The 10,417-nt window shown below is 27.7% G+C and overlaps 2 non-coding genes across 2 annotated transcripts; both read right to left on the bottom strand.

Annotated features, from left to right (window-relative positions):
- Positions 1 to 2,838: 2,838 nt before the first annotated feature.
- On the bottom strand, positions 2,839 to 2,912 carry TRNAI-UAU (transfer RNA isoleucine (anticodon UAU)). The gene has a single exon. It is a non-coding gene; the product is annotated as a tRNA-Ile (tRNA).
- Positions 2,913 to 2,996: 84 nt separating this feature from the next.
- Positions 2,997 to 3,070, bottom strand: TRNAI-UAU (transfer RNA isoleucine (anticodon UAU)). Its single transcript has one exon. It is a non-coding gene; the product is annotated as a tRNA-Ile (tRNA).
- Between the last annotated feature and the right edge of the window lie 7,347 nt (positions 3,071 to 10,417).

Genomic DNA, 10,417 nt, shown 5'->3' on the forward strand with positions numbered 1-10,417 from the left:
TTTCTAGTGAAATTCACATTTATAACTCTAAATTAAAGCATCAAAATGTCACACATGAGTTAACACATATTATAGGCATCAAAATAAATATCAAATTATTTTTATGCCTCGGTTTTGTGGTCCCAAAACCACATTCCGACTAGGGTCGTTTTAAGGCTGTCACATGAACGATGAAATCTATCAAGAGATGCAACAAATTCTTGAGTTGAAGATGTTGAGTTGAAGATGAAATTAAGCTAAATCCAAATTGGATCAGTCTTCACTTCTCACTTTCTTATTTTTGGCCGAGAGAGAAAGTACAATAAAAAGGAACGAGATTCACACAAAATTTAAAAAATCAAAATGCATGGTACCAAAAAATATGGGAAAAAGAAAGAGTAATTTAATTTAAATTTTTAGTCATAAAGAAAGAAAGTGTATGACTGCTAAGGTTATTTTTAATTATTTTTTTAGTTTTTCTTTTGTTACTTTTAAGTTTTATATTATTGTTTGCTTCAATCAAGTAAAGCATTTAGAGCACACAGCTTATAACTTGTTTTGTCAAATTATTAATAGTTATTGCAAATATAATATATATATATTTCCTAAATTAATGAGTTGAAATTCAAATATAAAAATAAAGGGAGATATTATTTTAATATTTTTATAAGAAATTATTAATAATAAATAAATGAATCATAAATGATTCACAACCAGTTCATCGAATATTTTGTTCATTTACACCCTATTCATTCCATTGCCACACATGAAGATTTTTTTATATATTCTCAAAATTATTATTTTGACTTTATATGTTATATAATTTATATCATATTAAAATTGAATATATTGTATTGTTGTGTAAATATTAAAATATATGTTAAGTTGTTTATAAGAAGATTTTAATAAATATAATGAAAGTATTCACTTACATCTGTAAAATTAACTAGTTTTACACTTTTTGAAACTTTTATATGATTAATATTTTTACAATTCAACTGTTGAATTTATCATGATACTTGTATTTGTCATTTATGTAAATTTTTAATTGATCTTTTATCTCTATCATATGGATCTAAAATATTGTCTATATATATCATCATTGAAAGTTTTTTATATAAAATGAATAGTTAAAATTTTTGAAATAAATTAAAAAAATTATTTTATGGCAAACTTGACATTTATAATCTATATGAATAGGTCATAAAATATAACGATTAGATTATTAAAATATTAACCATATAAAATTACGAAAATATGTAAAATCACTTAAAGTTTCACAAAAAATATATATAGTATATCTACTTAGTTAATTGTGTACCTAATAATTATCCTTAGAAAAGAATAATCCTAACTCATATCTTTGGAATATGATAAAAAATAATACTCCTATCAAATTTAACATAAGAGCTAAGTGCAAATTATATGATGGACTAAAATGCAATATAAATATTAAAAAATTAATATCACAAAAATAATGAAATAGATAAAAACAAAAAAAATCTCTAAACTTAACACAACAATAAATTATGAACAATACATTACAAATAATATAAACAAACAAATTATACTTTGAACTAAACCACTAAATAAATAAATAAATCAAATACTGCGAGAAACAACTAAGCTTAAATGGTAAAAAGCCATTGTAAAATAAATTATTTCTTATTTATGTATATTTTAAATTTATTAGTTTTTAAAAATATTTATGAATTTTTAGAATTAAGATCAAAGAACACTTGTAAATTTTGAAAGTTAATTTTTTAAAATTATGACTATATCAATATAATATATGTAAAAGTTTAGGGCTAAATTTGTTATTATATCGTCAACTTACTGTTTTTATTTTAATGTATGATCAAAATAACCAAATTATGTAACATGTATACTTAAATTATAAATATTTTTATTTTAAATGCTTCAAATGATTATATATATATATATATATATATATATATAATTGAGTGAATATCTATAAAATTTAGTTTAAAATTAGGGAAATTACATGACAGTTTCAAATTTTAACTAAATGGTATTGAAATTATACTTTCTATTCCGACATTAATATTAAAGGTGTTCATGGGCCGGGCCGGGCCGGGCTCAACTAAAATTTTAGGCCTATTTATTGAGCTCGGGCTAGGTGGGCCCAAAAAATGGGCTTAAAATTTTGTCCAAGCCCGACTCAAATAAAAATACTAAAACCCGTGCAGCCCACCAGTATTTATTTTTATATAATTTTAAATATATATAATACATCAAAATACTAAAAAATTAAAATAAATATTTTCCAACAAATTGAAAATAAATTTTAAAAAATATGTAGACTTAAATAGCACTAAGATAGATATAACTTAACAAGCAAATACCTCTAAAATAATAATAAAATTAATAAATGTCTTTAAAATAATAACAAAATTAATAATAAAATAAGTTTTATACAATATCCAAACAATAACAACAAAATAGTAGCAACTAATAGTAATATGGTAGCAAAATAGGGAGAAAACAACAAAAAATAACATTCAAAAAAAAATAGCAAATTTTTTTGTCATTTAGTGAATTTAGGCCGGGCCGGGCTCGGGCCAAAAATACCTTACCCGAGGCCCCGCCCATTTTTTAAACGGGCCTTATTTTTTTTTCTAAGCTCATTTTTCAAGCCTATATTTTTGCTCAAACCCTCTCACATTTCGGTTAGCCCTCGGGCCGAGTAGCCCTGCCCATGAGCAATTCTAATTAACATGACCTTACCAGATAATGAAAATATATTTTTAACTGCTAAACGTAATTTACAATAGCTGATCCGCTAGCCTGATTTATGGGCTGATACATAAAAGCCTCAGAATATAAAAAAAAATAGCTTGGTCCCGACAAGGCTCGAACCCGCGACCTTCGGCTCATAAGACCAACGCTCTAACCAACTGAGCTACGGGACCATTGAGATGTTTTGTCCCGCCGGCTGCTAAAAAAACCTGATATATGGGCCGATAAAAAACCCATAGAATTTAAAATAAAAGGTTTGGTCCCGGCGGGGCTCGAACCCGCGACCTTCGGCTCATAAGACCAACACTCTAACCAACTGAGCTATGAGACCAACAACAAAGGTTGTTGTTTTATTTTTTTTTTTTTGTTTTTCTAGATGATGGAAAATTTTTAGTTTTCTTTTTTAATTTTAAATTTTAAAGTTGGATTTAGAGTCAATTTGCACTCTAGAGTATATTTAAAAAATTAAATATATACAAATGAGACATTTGTCATATTTTTAATCATCTGGTGAAATTATATACTGACATGCATTTAACACATTAAAAAAATAATAATAAAGAGAGAAACCTTCATTACCACATGTAATATATTAAAACTAGATCAATAGTTGTATTGGTTATAACACCGATTTCTAATTTAATTGTGAGTGTAGCAACATTTAAATAAACAATAAAAACATAATACTAAGAAAAAATTAAAAAAAGTATAAATCGATTCAATTGTCGGTGTTTTGTTCTAGTTTTTTTACTTTTATCTACTTTAAGCAATTTACTTAGAAACTGATTCAATCTTATTGCTCTAACTAATATACCGACTAATTCCCAGTTTAATTCCAACAACACTAATCACATGATAAACTAAGGCAACCAAAACAAAACAACTCCCCCAATTAGCAAAGTAATTTAAGAGACACTTTACAAATTTGAATTAAAACTTTTAATAACTTTATTATTATTTAAATCCTTAATTGATTCATCACTACAAGTCAACCGGACACCGACTCGAATGAAAAATTTATTAAACTATTTTTACATATTTAAAATAATGTTTTTGTTTCTTTTAATCTAAATTTATATATGTTAGGCCTAAACAAGTGATTTTAGAACTAATTTGAATTAGATTTATAAAATTATACAAATTATGGAATGAACTAAATAAAAGCATCATGAGTCAAATATACGATAATGTGAAAATTTTCGTAAAAGTTAAAAATATGTATAAGAACATGACACAAACATCTAAATTTTTAAAATTACAAGAAAAAATAACAAATGTGTAAAAATACAAATATGAAATTAATATTAAAAGCTTATTTAAAATAACTTGCCACATGGGAAAGAGAGTGCAATTCCTAAAATTTGGGATGTAGTTACATGATATCACTTTAAATATGGTTAAAATGCTCGGAGGTCCTTGTATTATAAAGAGTTTATTAAATTATTCCATCTATTATTAAATGGATCATTTTAGTCCTTACACTATAAAAAAGAATCAACTAAGTCCAAATTGTAATTAAGTTAAATTTTATGTATAAAAAGTATCTTGAATTTTTTAAAATTGTAGTTCAATTCCAAACAAAAAACAAAAGTTTATTTATAAAACCATAAAAATTTAAAATTAATAACTCTTTTAAATAGTAGATGATACTTTTTAAAACAATAAATGATAACCCTATTCCAATTGACCTTATTTGATTCTTTTTAATAATAAATAGACTAAATTAATTTATTTAATAATAGAATTACTAATTTAATACACTCCTCATAATAAACAAATCTCCTCGATAATTTCACCCTTTCAATATAGTAGTATATATATTTAGCAATTAATATCATGACATGGATAGAAGCTATGTTATTAGTTATCTTACTTACGATGTGTTCTTTTTGTGGAAAAGCACTTTATTGCAGTAGCAACCAACAACAAGAAACACAAAACTATGATTTAGGTATATTTTGACTTTTTGAGAGTAAAAATTAATAAAATAATTTTATTTGTATTAACTATTTAAAAGGTATATAAAAATTAAATTAATATATTATTTATATATCATTAAATTAAATTATTTAAATATTTATGTATCATTATATGGAATTATTTAAATATAATTTATCATTATATCAAATTATTTAAATTTTATTTTATTATTATATTTAATTTTTTAAAATATTTTATATATCATAAAATTTATAAATAATTTATATTAATTACTTAAAAGGTATTTAAAATTTATATTTTATGTGTCATTATATTAAATTATTTAGTCATATAACTTAATTAATTTTTTACTTTCTACTATCACGTCTAAAAATGACATTTTAATTTTTAACAGCAATTTTTTTACAATAATAAAGAACACTAAAAACTAACAAACATATCTTTTCACAATGCTTTTCTACCACACTTTTGGAAAGCACTTTTTTTCTAAAAACACTTTTCAACCGTATCAACAATGTAGAACTAGATATGCTCATGGTCGGGTCGAGCTAGGTTTGGGTCATACCCAACCAAAAATTTAGGCATGTTTACTAGGTCCGACCCAAAAAATGAGCCTAAAATTTTGCCCAAGCCCGACCCAGATAAAAATGCTAAAACTCGAGCCCGGCCAGTTCATATTAATTTTTTATATAATTTTTAAATATATATAATACATCAAAAATATTAAAAACATTAAAATAAATATTTTCCAACAAATTGAAAATAAATTTTAAAAAATATGTATATTTAAATAACACTAAGATAGATGCAACTTAACAAGCAAATGCCTCTAAAATAATAACAAAATTAACAATAAAACAAGCGTTATAAAATATCCGAACAATAACAACATAATAGTGAAATGGTAGCAAAATAGGGAGAAAACAATAAGAAAATAACATTAAAACAACAAAAAAAACCAATTTTTTTTCCTTTTGTAAATTCGAGTCGGACTCAGGTAAAAATACCTTACCTAAGGCCCGACCCGTTTTTCAAACAAGCCTTGTTTTTTTTTTTTTTCCAAGCTAATTTTTCAGACTTATATTTTTGTCCAAAGTCTCCCACTTTTCGAACAGGCATCCAACTCGACTCATGAACAATTCTATAGAGAACTAACCCTTACTCGACTTCTTATTATTTTTGAAGCATACATTATATATGAAATTATTAGTCAATAATTATCCAACGTTGAAAAAAATAAAAACAATAGCTACATTAAACTACCACTCGAAATCTAAGTAACATATATAACTCGTTAAATTTATTCTAAATCTTTGTATTCTTTGTTGATTTGGAATTTAATTAGATATGCTCATGGTCGGACTATTTTTCTAGGCCTAAAGGCTCATTCGAAAAAAAAAGGATTTGGACAAAATACAATGTCTGAAAAATAGGCTTGGGTAAAATTAAAAGTCCATTTTTTATATGGGTCAAGCCTTAGGCAAAATTTTCTTAATCTGAACCCGACTTGGCCAGAATATATTGTATTATAAAAAGATTATATTAATTATACATGTTAAGTAATTATATATATTTATATTTATATTAAATCACTAACTCAATAACAATTAAACTCATTACCCAAAACTTAAAAACAAACTTACCTAACTAAATAATCTAACCCAAAATATAAAATTTTAAAATTATATTTAATATAATAAAATATTTATTATATGTATCTGTGTTTTTAATATAATAAAATATTTATTATATTTATGGTAGTATTTTTAATATAAATACTTTTAAATATATTTTTAATGTGTTAAAGTGGTTTTTAGAACATTCGGTGTGTTATATTTTTTTAAAAATATTTTTAAATTAAAGCTAATCTAAAAAATCAAATATGAGCGGATTTGGTCAGGCTTAATTTACCTTTCTTAAATTAAGTTAGGCTTGGGCAAAAAAGTAAGCTCATTTTTCCGGCCTACTAGAACTTGGAAAATTGGTCTAGATGCTTTGTATGGACCCAATCTAGCCCTGCCCATGAGTACCTCTAAATTTAAGCTCCCTACTTCAATTTCTAAGTATTTAGTTCCTTTACTTTTTAGATTTTAAAATTTAGTTCTAATTTTAACTCTGTTAAAATTTGTCTATTAAATTCGTTGGTGCGATATTTTGAAATTAAAAATACTCACTTTGTAGTCATGTAATAATAATAATAAGGTCATTGTAATGAACCTGAATTTAGCAAAAATAAAATAAAATAAACTATGTTAACAATTAGACTTGTATTTTAAATCTTAAAAATAAAGAGACTAAATTTTTGAAATAAAAAAGGACTAAATCCCAAATGTAAAAAAGACATAGGTATTTAGAACATATTTTAACCTATATAAATTTATAACTTGCTTCCCCTAGCATATATATAAGATTTTGTAGAATATATAAAGAGAGCTAATCCTATGGCACTAAATGCAACAAGCGACCAATAAAAGTAATCAATATGAGCCCTATTCAGATTATTTGCAAACCAACTATCTCGACCACTCCCACTAGTCACTTTCTCAATAGTAGAGATGAGAAAGCTACTTAAGAAGTTTCCAACACCAAAGAAGCTAAGGTAGAGTGCAAGACAGATGCTTCGTACCTCACCATAAAAAAATTCTTAGAAACCACCATTATCACAAACACTCAACTAGGCAAACATCGATCTCAAATCAACCAACAACTTCCAACTCAAGGTATCCGCAGTAATATTTGTCAAGATCATTTTTACCAAATAGTAATCATAATCATTCATCTCAAACTAGTGATTGTGGTCATGCTCTTTTTCATAATCTATATAATGCCAGTAAGAGGATATCATTTATTCTTTAATCAAGTTATGAATTCCACTATTATAAAAGAGATCATGCAATACATAAATCATGTACCTAATATACCAACTTTTGACTCTCATACCAAAGGAACACATGTTTTCAATATGTTAAACTACATGAGTTAGATCGTAACGCCCTAAATTTCGTATGTGTGATTTGTTAAATTTCATCATAAGTAAGTGTCTACCTTAGTGGTTAAGTGATTTTTGTGTGTGTTTGAGGTCTTAGGTTCAAGTCTTTTGGTAATTTTTCTATTTTTGTTCCTAGCCTTATCCTTAATTGTTTGGCTTATATTATATTTTTAGTCAACTCATGTCAAAATAAGCTTGTTGGTTCAAGTGGTAAGGTGTTAGCTTGCTCAAGGTCTTGTGTTTAAATCCCCAAGTGGGTGAATGACAATAATTTTTGCTTCTGTGTGTATGTGCCATTTGTGTAGTAGAGGTTTGGTGGAGTTGAAATTTTGTGGTAGTTGGATGAGGATTAGTGGGTCAAATTTTGTAGGATTTGGTTGGTAGTGAGGGTAGTGGGGAGTTGAGAGTATTATCTTGAATTTAATTTTATTTTCAATTTGTTTCCAAAATTTCCTCTTTTCCCCATGTTTTTGTTCCTTTGCAAATTTTCTTATGATGTTATTTTTTAGGTCCCTTCCCCTTTTTGTTTTCTTCAATTCTGACATCTTTTTGCTCGATTGAATCGCTGTGGCTTGGATTCTTTTGGTTCTTCTTACGGTTTGGTAAGTAGGGTTTATGTGTGTTTGCTTCGTTCAGGGATTTTGAGAGTGACAAAGTTGTGGTAATGGTTTTTGTAACAGGAAATTAGCGGTTGTAAATCTATTTGTTTAGGTGGAAATTGTGAGTTTAACACTCCTCTGACAAATTAATTCTCGTAGGGAAGTGTTGTTTGTTCAAGGGTAAGTGATTCTATCAATTTGGGATAATTATGGTTGTTGAAGTTTTGATTATTTGGGAAGTCGATGGTTTCATAAATTGGAGTGTTCATGAGGAATAATTTGTTAAGTTTATGATGTTTTTAGGTACTGGTTGTCTCATGGGGGCGTTCGTATCGAAGCTAGACCAGGTGTAACGAGAAACCCGAAAAATAGTGAACGGTGGAGACCGAAATTGGAAACTCTCAACACCACACTACTGTGTGCTAGGCCATGTCCGTGTGGACCACACAGGCGTGTGTGACCCATGTGCCAAGCCGTGTGGGTCAGACCTATGTGGGCCACACAGGCGTGTGGGCCCAAAATTTAGAATTTTTCCCTATGGTCGTACATGTTGTCCCAATTGACTATGGGCCTTCCGTGGAGTCGATATGTGGTTATATAAGCTATAAAACATAAATTTAGTTAATCTATTAGTATGAAACTTGACATAAATAACGTTTGATATGTATGATCTATTATGTATAAAGCATGTTCTACATCTATTATACGAGTATGTATGATATGTAAATTCAGGCATCTGTTATTTCTATTTATATCTGATATCAGGGCGGGACATAAATTATAAGTACGAAGTGTTTTGTGAGAGGCGATATCTCGCACATTCTACTTGCAGCACTGCTGCGATTATTCTGAAAAGTGTTATACCGACACTAAATAGTGTGTAGGGTTAGATTGGTTTTAAGACCCAATATGGTGTGTAGGGATGGTCAAAGATGGTATATAGCGGATAGGGGTAGGATTCTAATTTGCATATGATTCTGATTCTATATGAGATATACATATGTATCTGTTCTGCCATGTTGCAAATCTGGAAATAAATCTGTAATTTTGTTTTTTCTTAAGCTACACACTGAGTTTCAAAAACTCACTCTCTGTTTTTCTGACACTTTCAAGTAACCTTCAGATTTAGATGGGTCGGTGTGATGGGATCTTGGTTATGTCCATATTTTTGTAAACTTATTTTACTTAAATTTGACTTATTTAAAATTTTGGTTTAAGAGTTTTGTAAATTTTGGACTCTTTCTGAACATTTGGGATAACTTTTTAGTTTGAATTTTTGGTATGACACTAGATTAAATGACCATTTTCTATAATCAACAGTTTTTGAGAAAACAAACTCGGCTTTTCATAATATAACAATTTAAGGTTTTTCCGTTGCAACATATTCGATTTTATTAGAAAATATAAATGAACAACAATTTTAATTAAATAAGTGTGACTAATATGTTTTCAAATAAAACATGTTTTTTGAAGTAACAAAGGTTTACGCTATTTTTAATAAACAAAAACCAGATTTCAATTCATTTTATGTAATCACTCTAGATTCGGCCATAACGTCCAGGCTGGGTTTGGAGTGTTACATTTAGTGGTATCAAAGCTAGGTTGCAAAACTTGGGCTGTGAAATTTTAGGTTCAAAATTGTATTTGTAAAAACTATTTTCAGAGTAAAGTTTATTTTTAAATCTGAAAAGTAAGTTGTGAAATACCGAGTCTCCGAAGTTGATCCTGTAAGTACTTCTGACTTAGAAAAACTTTAGCTTAGAACTGTACTATGATAGTTAGATACTGAAATATTTTCGAAACTCTCTCTGATAACTTTTGAGTATAAAATATCTGATAGTAAATACTGGAACTGATTCATAACATTCGTAATATAAATATTTATTAAGATGAGCACTTATGGATTACGTGGACGCAGTACCCATGGGCGTGATGGGTGTCGTAGAGGGACTCGAGCTGAGTCTTCTCGATAGGTAGTATGCCCAATATGGATACGAGTGAGACAGTTCACTGCCCCACGGTAGTTTTCCCAGCCACTTACACACCTCCTATATTTAGTAAAACAAAGGGCCAGCTACACCTATTGTTGAGACCGGGTCTCAAAGTCACTCGACTGAGGACGACACATTGTCCCAAGCTTTTCTTAGAG

This window comes from Gossypium arboreum, chromosome 13 (genome assembly GCF_025698485.1).
Source record: "Gossypium arboreum isolate Shixiya-1 chromosome 13, ASM2569848v2, whole genome shotgun sequence".
In the NCBI taxonomy this organism is placed as follows: Eukaryota; Viridiplantae; Streptophyta; class Magnoliopsida; order Malvales; family Malvaceae; genus Gossypium; species Gossypium arboreum.